A 14,324-nucleotide genomic window follows, 5' to 3' on the forward strand; every position below is an offset into this window, starting at 1 on the left:
CGTGTGGGAGGTAGGGACAAAGCCAAGCCTTATAGTCTTTGCTACTAGCTGTGTGTGATAGCTCTGACCTCTTGTGCTACAATTACTTAGCCGCTAAAGGGTTTTCTTTTTTAATTTTGTCTTTGATGTGTGCACCTGCTGCTAGAAAAATGAAAAAATTATTTTGTTTAAATCTTTTTTAAAGGGCTAAGTTGATTGTTTTGGGTGAAATTGATTTATGAATAAGGATTTGTTGCAAACTAAATTGCAGCAATTCCTGCAAAACGCACATGTGTCAATGCCTCAAATAGGAAAAAATATTTTGTATCAAATGATACTACGTCATGTGTATCAAAATCCAATAAAATGAGAGACATGTATACAAAAATAAATGTCCACTAACACATGTCTTTCAATTGTTAGTGGGTAAGTTATTTTTTGTTAACATGTCTCATAATTATTGGATTTTGATATTGCTAATATGGTATCATTTGATACCAAATACCTCATCCTCAAATAGACCCCATTAGGTAGAAAAATCAATCTTGATAAGGAAAAATATAATTTTTTAGGCTTAATTGAATCTGGACACGTGTGCATTTTTGCAAGAATTGCTGCAACTTAGTTTGCAACAAATCCTTACCCTTGATTTATTAGACTTAATTTTTTTTAGATTTGCTATTGGCAATTTATGCTGTTGGGATAATTTTTTGGGACTTATATATTTTGTTTTAAATTTTATATCTATAAAAAATTTTATGGCTTTTAAAAGGAGGAAAATGCTAAAGTTACAATTTTTTTTACAAATTGCCGATGTAGTGAGTGATTATTGATGAGTAAAAAAAATAATTTTGGTACAACAACCATTTCCTCAACTTGTTTATGTGGTAACTTGTGAGTGATGGAATTGTGAACTCACATGGACCTACCATTTTTTCTACCACTTACAACTCACCACATAGGCGAGTTACAGCCAATGTTGTGAAATTATTGTGGTAATAGACTTATTCAAATAAAAAAGTGATATAAATGATAGACCCATATATGAACCAATAAGATTTTGCCCCTTAATAGTTTATAAAAATTTTGTAGAAAATTTTGTGCCTATAGTATTCCTCCTAAAAGAATTAATGATATTGTTAAAAGAATCAATGGTCTAATGGTCATAGGCTCACTCTTAAAGGTTTGGAAGGTTGAGACTCATCCAAATCCTATGTTCTCACAGGCCCATGCCCAGCGGGTAGGATGTCATTATGATCATGCCCGAGTGAAAGACACCGCTTCCCTACCCTTTTTTTTCTCAGCTAAACAAAAAAAATACTACATATATACTAAATAAATAATAAATTGGGGGCATTGCCTCCAAGGCTCATTAGTGGCTCCATTCTTGGTGGCAGCGGAGGAGATAGTTGTTGCTTTTTTCTTTTTCTTTTGTTACCGGTAATGTGCATATTGGAAAATATCAAAGCATTAAATGCGAGAATGTGGTGGAGGAGATCAACTTTATCAAGAATAATTTATTAATCAATAATTAATTATTTAACTTTGTGGAGGAGATCAACTTTATCAAGAATAATTTATTAATCAATAATTAATTATTTAACTTTGTCAATATTTAAATTCCTCACTTGGCTTGTTAGTTGATTAATTAATGAACACTTGATTCTGTTAAGAATTTAATTCCTCTCTTGGCATGCCACTTGATTGATTAAAGAACACTTGATGTTATTAGGAATTTAGTTTTACTTTTGGTTTGGAACTTAATTGTTGAATTCTTGACTTTATCAAGTATCTAATTTCACTTTTGGGTCACATGAATTTGGCTGTGGGGATTTAGAATTAGCCCCTTCACTGCCCATTGATATATCAAATATCTAACGATTTCCAATTTTTTCCTTAATATTCACATGGTCAAAAATCAATGGGCTTTCACCATAATGGTTGTGGGGCCAGAGAATTTATGACCCCGGTTCACTTTACATTAGGGCCCAAGGCCCGAGCCGAGGAGAGGCATTGCCAATGACATACAATGAAAGTCCAAATGGCCTAGAGATATAGCAGAGGACAATTTTGTCCTCGGCATCCCAAAGCGCTCCCAGAAGAAAGGGCGAGTACAGTGTGGGAGCGGTCCAAGTGAAAGGCTGCCAATACTGTAATTAAGTACTCTGCGCCTAACAGGTCCATCTCTTCAGCTTTTACAACCACCCCCAACCACTTTGGGTATGGGTTGAAAAGACAAGTATCAGCCCTAAAAAGCAAAACCTACACGTGGACGCATAAGAGAGGGGAAAAGCTAGTATAAAAGAAGGGGGAAGCGGCCAAGAAGAAGTGGAGGACATATCGTCTTCCGGACCATTAAACCCTAAAAAAAGAGAATAATAAGAACATGAAACTCCTCGGACGAGGTCCAAGGACCGGAGCCCTTCAGGTTGTGTCGAAAGCAAGTTTTATTAGATACGCTGGGTTCACCCTTGTGCAATTACCATGAAAACCATGACTAACCACCGTCCGGTGACCAAGACCTGGCCTTTCAGCCCACTCTCTACAAATTTTATTGTTTAGGCCTTTAACATACGAACCCAATACTAGTTTGGGATCGTTACAAATTGAATCCTTACAATTGGCACCGTTTGTGGGAAGGTTTATGCGTTGGCACAGGCGGTGGTAGGATCAATCTTTTGTCAAACAAGGGTCTGCGAAAGCCCCTCCATCATTTCCAGCAGCACGCCGTTGTTGTCCTAACATGAAGTTCCGCTAGGGGCTACCCTTCGAAGCGCCAGGGGCACAGGCAGTTCTAGGGGCTTCCAGCACCAAGTCAACGCCCCACACGTTGATCGAGGGGTTAATCCTCGAAACTTAAAAGAAAATAAAGTTTTGGACAGAACCAAAGTCTTGTATGGTCCTCGGACTCAAACCTATAAGGAAACCAACTACTTAAAAGAAAATAATTTTTTAGACAGAACCAAGGTCTTGCATGATCCTCGGACTCAAACCTATAGAGAAACTAACTACTTAAAAGAAAATAAAGTTTTGGACAGAACCAAGGTCTTGCAAAGTCCTCGGACTCAAATCTATGGGGAAACCAACTACTTAAAAGAAAATAAAGTTTTGGACAGAACCAAGGTCTTACATGGTCCTCGGACTCAAACCTATGGGGAAACTAGTCACTAGACAGAATGAAAATCCTGCACTATCCTCGGATCCCCAGTTCCAAGAAAACTAATGTAACCGAGTATTTAGACCCGGTGTACTCATACCTCGGTCCTCGGACCGGATGCCAAAAAAGTTTAAGGCTATGAATGTTGTCAGGAACGTGGCGAAGCACCTTAGTGCTTGGCGACCTTCTCGGATAGTTCATTTTAGGTTACCCATCCTCGGATGATTACCCCATATGTAATATAGAGCATTCGGCTGTTATCCTGGTTAGTCTTATATGGTTAACCTACTTCAGGTCGGCATTATTGTGCCCGTTAGTTTTAATAAATTCAAAGTGATAGCTCTTTGTTAACAGGGGTTCTGCCCCTAAATATTGTTCAAAAGAAAAAGATACCAGCACATCCACTCACAAATTAATTATTGCAAAAAAAAAAAAAACAAAACACGTAAAATGGGATAAAGTCATCTTTTATTAAGACAAAGAAATAGTGCAGCGTACAATAAAGGGCTCAAGCAAGCCTATACCAGAAGCTAACTACAGAAGCAAAAAGAAAAAGATACAAGGGAACGATAAATCCTTCATATTTCTGCTCTAAGTAGCGACTAAGCATGTTAGGATGGCCCCATTGATGGAAGAGAAGAAGAAGTAGAAGAAGAAGTAGAAAAACCAGGATGGCCCCAGTGATGGAAGAAAAGAAGAAGCAGAGGCAAAAGGTGGCACCAGTGAAGGAAGAGAGGAAGAAGCGGGGATGTTTAATCCCCGTGCCAGCTTTGACTCCCATCAAGCTAGTGTCACATTAGCAGCGCTCGAGAGAGAGTGGATGGTACTAACGGTGAGAAACCTCCGTGCTGTTGCACCAAAAATCTGATGCGACTTCCACCTACTTCGGATTTTGGCTGAAGGAAGCCTTATCAAGAGGAAGATATGTCTTGAGTCTCGGGAAGACCCAATGCTTTTGGAGAGGGTGTGGTCTCTTCACCCCCATCCTGGCCCTGATCATGTTACCCTCAAAGGCTCAGTCACACTAGTAATGGGAACTATGGGCATAACTGGAAGGTTAGGGATTTGAAAGGCTTAAAGGGTCTGCAAATAAAGAAAATGACCTCCCACTGCACTTCTTATATGGGGGGCAAGCCTAGTGGCATTTACTCTGTACAAATCTCTAAGAAAAGCTACAAATGAGATAAGTCCCACCTAACTCCCAACACCGTCTTCAACCGTTGGATTTGCATCACCTCATAAAGGGAACTCATTAAAGATGCGCCTCATGTATCGAAACGGTAAGAACACGGCGTGAGTAAAACTAAAGGAATGTCTCATAACCAGGAGCATTTCCCAGGCAAATGAAGAGACACCGACATTGATGAAGGACAAGACTGGGCAAGTCGTGATATAGGCCCGACATCACTAAAACCCTCATCTCCAACCAAGGGGTCGGACGGCAGAATTTTAAGGTGCTATAATGGGGCCAGAGAATTTATGATCCCGGCCCACTTTACATTAGGGCCCAAGACCCGAGCCGAGGAGAGGCATTGCCAAGGACATACAATGAAAGTCCAAATGGCCTAGGGATATAGTCGAGGACGGTTTTGTCCTTGGCATCCCAAAGCGCTCCCAGAAGAAAGGGCGAGTACAGTGTGGGAGCGGTCCAAGTGAAAGGCTGCCAATACTGCAATTAAGTACTCTGCGCCTGATAGGTCCATGCTCTTCAGTTTTTACAACCACCTCTAACCACTTTGGGTATGGGTTGAAAAGACAAGTATCAGCTCTAAAAAGCAAAACCTACATGTGGACGCATAAGAGAGGGGAAAAGCTAGTATAAAAGAAGGGGGAAGCGGCTAAGAAGAAGTGGGGGACATATCGTCTCCTGGACCATTGAACCCTAAAAAAGGAGAATAATAAGAACATGAAGCTCCTTGGACGAGGTCTAAAGACCGGAGCCCCTCGGGTCGTGTCGAAAGCAAGTCTTATTAGATACGCTGGGTTCACCCTTGTGCAATTACCATGAAAACCATGACTAACCATCATCCGGTGACCAAGACTTAGCCTTTCAGCCCACTCTCTACAAATTTTATTGTTTGGGTCTTTAACATACGAACCTAATACTAGTTTAGGATCGTTACAAATTGAGTGCTTACAATGATAATACGAGCAAAATGAATAATATGGAAGAAAATGCATAATGAATTAAATTGTGGGGTTGTATTTGCAACAATTAAAAATCCAAGATTTAATATAGGGTAATTATAAAAATCTAGAAATTTATATAATTATTTCTAATGAAAATGAATAGTGTTTTAATGAAAAAGAAAAAGAAACTCAAAAGTTCAAGTTTCAAAAAAAAATTCATCATCGCAACTAAAATAATGTTTGTTGTAACAAAAAATTAAAATATAATCATAATTCAGTTCGATGATGACTTGTTTTAGATAGACCACATAGTGCCAAGCTGGCAAAGGAAAACAAAACAGAGAATAACTCAATAAGGGAAATAACATCAAAATCAAATATGACAAATGAAATCACAGCAACTAATTATTATGGTTAACTAGTTGCAGACACATGCATTGCGCATGATAATTTTTAAGTAAAATACTATTTTAGTCCCTAGACTTTGTAAAGAATTAAAAAAAAAATAGTTTTATCATATTTTTTATAATCTTGTTTATAACATTTCTTACCATTATCATATATTTATTGGTTGATGATTTGCATAACATAGACATTAAATAAGAGGTAGAGTTGTTCGTTAGATTTTTTTTTAAGTCATGGTCTGTGTGTGTCTATATATATATATAAGGTTAAATGAAATGTCAAAAAATGAGATCATAAAATTTTTCAACTTTATTTCTAATATAATTTCTAAATTACTGAAGAACATCTAATTTTTAGTTATGATAGGAAATATAATTTCCCTAGTTAGAGTTTAATTAGTTTTAAGTTTAAATTTTGTATTATTATATTTAATTGTTGATTATTGATTAATTAAGTGAATGTAATGGTTGATTTTATTACACTATAAAGATTTCAATGTCCTCTGTATAGTCATTTCTATTTTATTTCTTATTCCTTTTGGCCACATTTATTTTCCAAATAATGGTTACTATTGACGTTTGATTTCATTTCATCTTTTCTTCTATAATTTATTCTTGATTGCTTTGTATGTTCCCTCACTAGTTGTAGTTTTTATGGTTATCAATAAGAAATAGATATCATGGATGACTTAAATAGTTATAAATATAGTTACGTTAGTGGTATATCAAAGGTTTTTTTTCCTCCTTTTGAATTTTCAAGGAAACATGAAAGACATTTCTCTAGTTTGGTCTCAATCAATTAAGATATCCATAATATCTTAACGGAAGTAATAATGAGCATTAAATTTTTTTTTTTTTTTATTGTATGAAGTGGTTAGGTTAGTGGTATGTCAAAGTTATAAAAAAAAGTCCAAAGAAATGTATAAGGCCTTTTTAAAAAGAAATGGGAACTTTTTGAATTGTAGAAATATGATTGTTTTAATTACCTTATTTATAAACTTCATTATTAAGTTATAATCATCTAAATTATAGTAGACCACATATGTATAGATGATTTTTTTTTTAATTTTTTTTATTCATGAATCATTATTTCATTGTTTACTTATAAATATCTAAATTATTTTTTTTTTAAAATAGAAATCAAAATAGATGAATATGTAGAGATAAAACTTTATGAAAAGTTAAAACTGTTCAAGATGAACGTTTAACCATTGATAGATATGTGTTTTTTTGAAAACTAAAAGTTTGCTTGATTCCTTTAGCTAGAACTATATAACTATGAAAATATTGTTACAAATGGTTCCATCATTTGCAAATTATCAAGTTTGGTGGCCTTACATGAACTCCTGTTTTGTGACAACTTTTTCTTTTTAATTTTAATTTTTTTTTTTGTCGAAACAACTTAAGAATATTAAAACTTAAGTTATCACATGTGATAACTGTAAAACATGTCAGTGATATGAAAAATAGAAAGGTTTAAATTTTTAAAAAGCTTTTTTAGTAGACTATAATATAAAACATTTTTTTCTCAATATTTTATGTAAATTTTCCCATAAGATCAATATTGTTGGCATCCTTTAAAGATAATGCATAATATTTTTGAGAAGAAGAAGAAGAAGCAGACATGATTCTAACACATAATATAAATTATTAAGTTTGCGTGATTTAAATTTGTGGCAAAAAAATTAATATATCTATGATAAAAGTTTTTATCTAAATGATATATAGTAGGCCATATTTTTTTAGTCTTGATTCAAAAAGTCCATTCTCAATAGCCTTATAAGACTACAAATTGCTCAATCTATAGGCCTAGACACATTCAAAGAGTGCTATCTAAATTATAAATTATATGACCCTTTATCACACAAATATTTTGATTTTCCTAATGTATGGTAAAAGAAGGCAAGTGTGTGTCTAGCCTTTTTCTTGATTTATGCTACATAAGTATATATGGAGTATATGACAGAATTTAAATGTTGAATAAAATAAGATAAGAAGAAAAAAGAGTAAAAATAAAATATATAACAATAAACATCAAATCATCCAAGTCATTCTATAATTTCTATGTAATATAATAACATTATATTATTATATATTATATGTGTAATGCAGTAGGATAATATTTAATAATCAAAGAGAATAGAAAAGACAACAACTTAAAACGCAAAATTAAATTGCATCAACCCAAAGTAGAAATCTAATTAACACAAAAATTCATCAACCTGAGTATGGATGTAATAAAAAAAATGAAAACAAATTGTGTGTGTGTGTGTGTGTGTGAGAGAGAGAGAGAGAGAGAGAGAGAGAGAGAGAGAGAAATAACCTTTTTTATGTGAGAAAACTATGCATAGAATGAAAAAGAAAATGTCAAATTTATAGTAATATGTTGAGAATAAGAAAAGTCAATATAAAGGAAGAAAAAAGGGTAGAGAATGAATGATATTAAGGTAGAAAGTAATGGGGAGATGAAGAGGTAAAAGGGAGAAAGAGTTTTCAAAAATTTATAATAAATATAATGGTTAAAATATATTTTAATTTTTAAATAATGTAATTTTTAAGTCAACTTAATAATGAGAAAATGTTTTAGAAAGTAGATAGGAAAAATTAGAAACAAAAAAGGATAATAACATGAATGCTAAGGTGGCTCAACTGGAGCGTAGCGATAATAAATGCTACGCTTCAGCCTTTAGATATAATAATAATAATAATAATATATATATATTTATATAGATTACAATCATCCACACTAAATTACTAGGGTATTTGCATTAATGTGCATTTTAAACCTTAAAATTTTGCAATCAACACCCTAATTCGACATTAGATTGCAATCTTCACTAGTGTCTAAATTACTATCAAACTCAACATTTTTTTGTGGTAACTATTTAACTTAAAAAATGAGAGAATTTGCAATGTACAAATTATGAGAGCATTTATAATGTGTACTACTAATTCGGACTTCAATTTGAATAGTGGGGGTATATCAATAATTATTCTTAAAGTAAGGTATTATTGGAAAGTTTTGTAGTTTAAAATCTACATTGTTTATTGTTTTATAGTTTCAACTAATGACATACACTCTTGAAATAATAAGAGATTTTATTAGTTGAACTAACTGGAACTTACTATTGTTTATTGTCTTAAACATGTTTTTTTTTTTTTTTTTTAGAATGAAGACTACTTTTATAAAATATCAGTCGGGATCAGCAAAAAGTACATCATAAAGGTGTGGTGGAATATCCTCCACCCACACCGACAAACCTCTAACATGTCTAGTATGTTTAGCTAGGTTATGGGCTACTCTATTACAAGTCCTACGTACATGGGAAAAGGCAATACATTTACTGGTAACTAGAGTGGATTTAGCTGACTCAAGAAGATGGCCAAAAGGGGATAGAGAGACTTCCATGCTTCGTAGAGTGTTTATCATTATTTCCGAATCTCCTTCAAGTATAAACTCAGCAATACCAAGATCCTATGCGAAGGTCATCGCTCTCGCAGCAGCCATGGCTTCCACAATATCAGATGAGAAAGGTAGAGGAGCTTGTTCTGACAGTGAGGCTATGGTATTTCCTTGACTATCATGAACAACCACACCCAGACCTGCCTTACCCAACTCAGGAAAAATGGCCCCATCAAAGTTCAGTTTGAGACAATTTACCGGAGGAGGAAGCCACTGACTACGTGGTTGAGGTTTAGTGATTGCTAAGTGATTAATGAGGGACTGTTGGCTCTATTGGAAAGTAGCAAGGGCCTGTAAAGCCTGTTGGATAATCTGTGCTTTAGGAATAGCATTTGTGCTTACACGGAGTTGGTTTCGACGGTGCCATGTCGTCCACATCACCATGGCCATGAGGTATAGATTGTTCCTTTTCTCGTGAACCAGGTTGATCAGGTCTCTGATGTTTGTTGCACCGAGCTGTCTTCGGTCTTCAAAGCCTGGAATAGCTTCCCAAATTTCGTCCAGTGTAGTACACTCCCATAATGCATGGGTTGCTGTTTCGGCCTCAACTCCACACTACTCACATCTGTCCTCCATAAGGATCTTTCTCCTCAATAAGTTATGTTTTGCTGGTATGGCCTCTTTACACACCCACCACATGAAATTCCGCACATTGTTAGGAACGTTGAGCCCCCAAATCAGCTTCCAAACCTCATTTTGCTGCTGAAGATTACCTGCAGGAGCTTGTATAGGAGTTAGTTTGGCTAAAAATTTGGAACCCGATTTAACAGAATAGTTACCTGAGGGAGTGAATGGCCAAATTATTTTGTCTTCCACATGGGTACGGCTCAATGGGATGTTGATGACCAATGCAGCTTCTTCAGGTGACAACAAGCCATGCACTAAGTTTAGATCCCATTGTCTTGTAATCGGATTGATGAGATCAGAGACTTTACCATTTTCAAAACCTGGTACAATATCAGATAAGATCCGTGGATGCTCCAGTGATGGTAGCCATGCGTCATTCCAAATACTAATAGCCTTTCCACACCCAACCCTCCATCTTGCACCCTTTAGTAGGACATCTCTTCCCTTTAAAATGCTATGCCAAGCGTGCGATCCTGAGCTAGTTTCTTGAGCTTCCCATATACTACAATTTGGAAAAAACTTCATCTTAAAGACTCTATAGAATAGGGAATCTTTATTATGAAGTAATCTCCATGCTTGCTTAGCCAATAAAGCATCATTGAAATTGGCTAAATCCTTGAACCCCATTCCACCTTCATTTTTTGGAAGACAAAGTGTATCCCATTTCACCCAGTGTACTTTCCTCCTTTCTCCCTTCTGACCCCACCAAAATTTTCTTATCAAGCTCTCAATTTTTAAACAGAGCCCTAGTGGGAATTTGAAACAACTCATGGTGTAAGTTGGAATAGCTTGGACAACTGCTTTAATCAAAATCTCCCTTCCGGCCTGTGATAGGAGTTTCTCCTTCCAACCCTGTAATTTTTTCCAAACTCGCTCCTTTATGTAGTTAAAGCTTGCCTTTTTGTTTCTGCCCACCAAAGAAGGTAACCCTAAATATTTTTCATACTGAATAATTTCTAGAACCCCCAATGCCAGCTTTATTTGATTTCTAGTGTCATCACTGGTAGGTTTACTGAAGAAGATTGTTGTCTTGCTTCGGTTAATCTGCTGACCTAAGCATCTCCCATACACTTCCAGAATGTCCAAAACTCTGTGGCACTCCTCAAGGGTTGCCCTGCAAAACAATAGGCTATCATCAGCAAACAAGAGGTGGGTTAGACGCGGGCTATTCCTACAGAGAGAGTAGCCCTTAATATGTCCTTGATGAGCAGCTTTATTGAAAAGCCCATTGAGCCCTTCAGTGCTGAGTAAGAAGAGAAAAGGAGAAAGATGGTCTCCCTGTCTAATGCCTCTTGTTGGTGTGATCATGCCTTTAGGTTTCCCATTCACCAATATGGAATACGTCACAGTTTTGACACATAGCATCATGAGCCTAATCCAATGCTCTGTGAACCCCATTTTTTCCATAACTGATGAAAGGTATGGTCACTCCACTCTGTCATATGCTTTGCTCATATCTAACTTGATAGCCATGTAATCTTCCTTCCTTGAGTGTTTCTGCATACTGTGTAAGGACTCAAAAGCTACCAGAATATTGTCAGAGATAAGACGACTTTTTGTAAAAGCACTCTGGTTCTCAGTAATAATATTAGGCAAAATTTTCTTAAGTCTATTTGCTAGAACTTTAGAGAAAATTTTACAAAGAACATTACACAAACTGATTGGTCTAAATTCAGAAGCATATTCAGGATTCTTCTTTTTTGGAATGAGGGTGATAAAAGTATGACTAAGATGTTCAGGAAGGGTAGCAGAGTTAAGATAATGCAACACAATATTAGATATATCATCACCAATTAAATTCCAGTAGTGTTGGTAAAAGAGAGGAGGCATACCGTCTGGCCCAGGGGCCTTTAGCGGGGCCATTTGGTTGATGGCTTGCTTTACCTCTAGTTGAGTGAACTCGGATGAGAGTTTGGAATTCATCTCCTCTGTAATCACTTTCTGAATTGAATCTATAGCAGAGGTACAAAGGTGTTGGTTGGCTGATTGGAGTAGATCTTGATAGTATTGCACAAGACATTCAGCAATGTCCTCACTGCTCTCAACCACACGACCATTGGAGTCCTTCAATTTTCGGATCAAATTTTTCCTTTTCCTCTGTGAAGCTTGGCTATGAAAAAATTTGAATTCCAATCTCCAAATTTTGCCCACATAATTTTCGATCTCTGGAACCAAAGTCTATTTTCCTTATCAACTAAGTCAGCTATCTCCTTCGTCAATACTCGGACCTGCTGATTGTTACCAAATCTCATGGCTGCTTTTTCAGCCTCTTTTAATTCCTTTCTCTTTCTGCTCAATACCATTCTGACATTTCCAAAACAGTCCCGGTTCCACTTTTGTAATTCTTTACCACATTTATCAATTTTATGAATTACGAGATCATGAGTATCTTCATTTTCCCTTGATAGCCACACCACTTCTACAATATCCGAACATCCATGATCAGAGAGCCACATTTCTTCAAACTTGAATGGTTTAGCAAATGATGGAATATCCAAACCATCCATAGTGATCCACAGTGGAGAATAAACTGAAGAAACTGAATGCAAGTGGTGAATTTTTGAACCTGAAAACTTCATGAACCAATCATGGTTGGCCAATCCGCGATCTAATCTCTCCCACAGAGAGTGTCCATCAGCGAAATGCTTTCTCCATGTGAATTGGTCTCCCACATACCCGAGATCAAGAAATCCACATTCGTCTATGACATCCCTGAACAGTTGCATCTGAGCTTGACTTCTATTATTGCCTCCCACTTTTTCTGAATTTCTAGTTATTTCATTAAAATCTCCAGCACAAAGCCAAGGGAGGTCATGTTTAGTATTGAGCAACCGAAGTTTATTCCATGCTTCCATTCTCTTGTGTGTTGCTGGTTCTTCATAAAAACCTGTGAATCTCCATGCTTCCTCATCTCCTTTATTGATTATGGAATCGATGTGATATTTAGAAAAAGAATCCACATGTACATCAATGACATTCTTCCAATAAAGAGCCAAACCCCCACCACCTCTGGGGTTTCTATCCACATAAAACAAATTTTCAAACTTAATGTTTCTTTGAATTTCTTTTAACCTAGCTTCATCTGCCCATGTTTCGGCTAAAAACACGACGGAGGGATCTTTAGCCCGAATCAATACTTCAAGCTCTTTCCCTGTACGCAGGTTCCAAGCCCACGACAGTTCCATACTAAGAGACTCATTGTGCTTGGCGGGGCTGTTGAACAGCCTCCACCATTGAGTTTTGTTGTTGTTCTCCCTTCGAAACCTGTAATTTCTTCGTAGGTAACTCTGGAAGAAACTCCAATTCTTCTTCTCTGTGTCTTTTTGTAGCCGTAGGGTACTGTATTTCTTTAGTCTCCATAGTATTATCATGTGCCAATTTTTTTCATGTGCGCAAAGTCTTAATTGCTGGATTGGGGGGTGTTGAAACCTCTGTCACGTGTGGCTCTTGCTCTTGAATTAATTGTGAGTGAGCTGGCAGGGAGGGAGATAACGGTTTCTCTATGTGTGCTGAAACGCGTGAGGCATCCTCTGTTTTATGATTCACGTGTTCTCCACAGCTGTCAAACTTTCCAATAGTAGCATCTATTTCCTGAATCTTAATTATTGAGTTGCTATTCTTTTGGAGATTTGACGTGATATGCTCCCCCAAATCTGATGTTTCCATATCTGTTGCATGTGACCGGTCAGCTCCTCCATTCTCACCGTAATCCGGCCTTGAAGTATTATTTCCGTTTAGTCTGGCCGTCGTCTCAGGGGGTTTCTTGGTAGTTGACGGTGTAGACGATTTTGTGGTACCCATTAAACATGTTAAATGGGTAAATAGATTATATATATATATATATATATATATATAAGTCAAATTATGAACTAATACAAACAATTCCTTTATTTTATTTTCTGTAATAGATAAAGGTCAAACTTATCAATTTAAAAGAGACGTATAAAATGATATAAAGGAAAATAGTTGTTTAAATTTCCTAGGGTACTCTACCAAATTGATTTCCTTAAATCCTATCCACTCTTTTATGATTTAAGAGTCTAGATTCTGCTATGTCAGTATTTCACTAATAATACTCTTAAAATAATAAATAATGTTGCAAACAAAAAAATTAAGATTATTGTTAGTGGAATGCTGACATGATAGAATCTATACTCTTAAATCATAAAAGAATGGTTAGGATTTAAGGTAATCTATAAATAGAGTACCCTATGAAATCTAGAGGATCTGAATCTGAAAATAGCTGGGTCACTTGATTAAACCCATAAAAACTTTTAGTGGAAGTGACCAAGTAACTAGCTCAAAAAATTGGCTACTCATTAATAGAAATTTAACTACTCAAGCTATAAAACAATATTTCTGGATTTGTGAATTCAAAATTAAGGGGTTTTTTTTTTTTTTTTTTAATTTTTTTTTAATACTAGTTTAACTTGCTTGATTGTTTGATGTTTGGAAAGAAGTCAATGATTGGTGAGCATGGTCAATGGTTAGTCTTAAAGAAAGGGATATGGTAAAGAGACAAGGGAGATAAATTATGGTTGAGATTTTTTTTTTTTTTTTGGGG

Source organism: Quercus lobata, chromosome 2 (genome assembly GCF_001633185.2).
Source record: "Quercus lobata isolate SW786 chromosome 2, ValleyOak3.0 Primary Assembly, whole genome shotgun sequence".
NCBI lineage: Eukaryota > Viridiplantae > Streptophyta > Magnoliopsida > Fagales > Fagaceae > Quercus > Quercus lobata.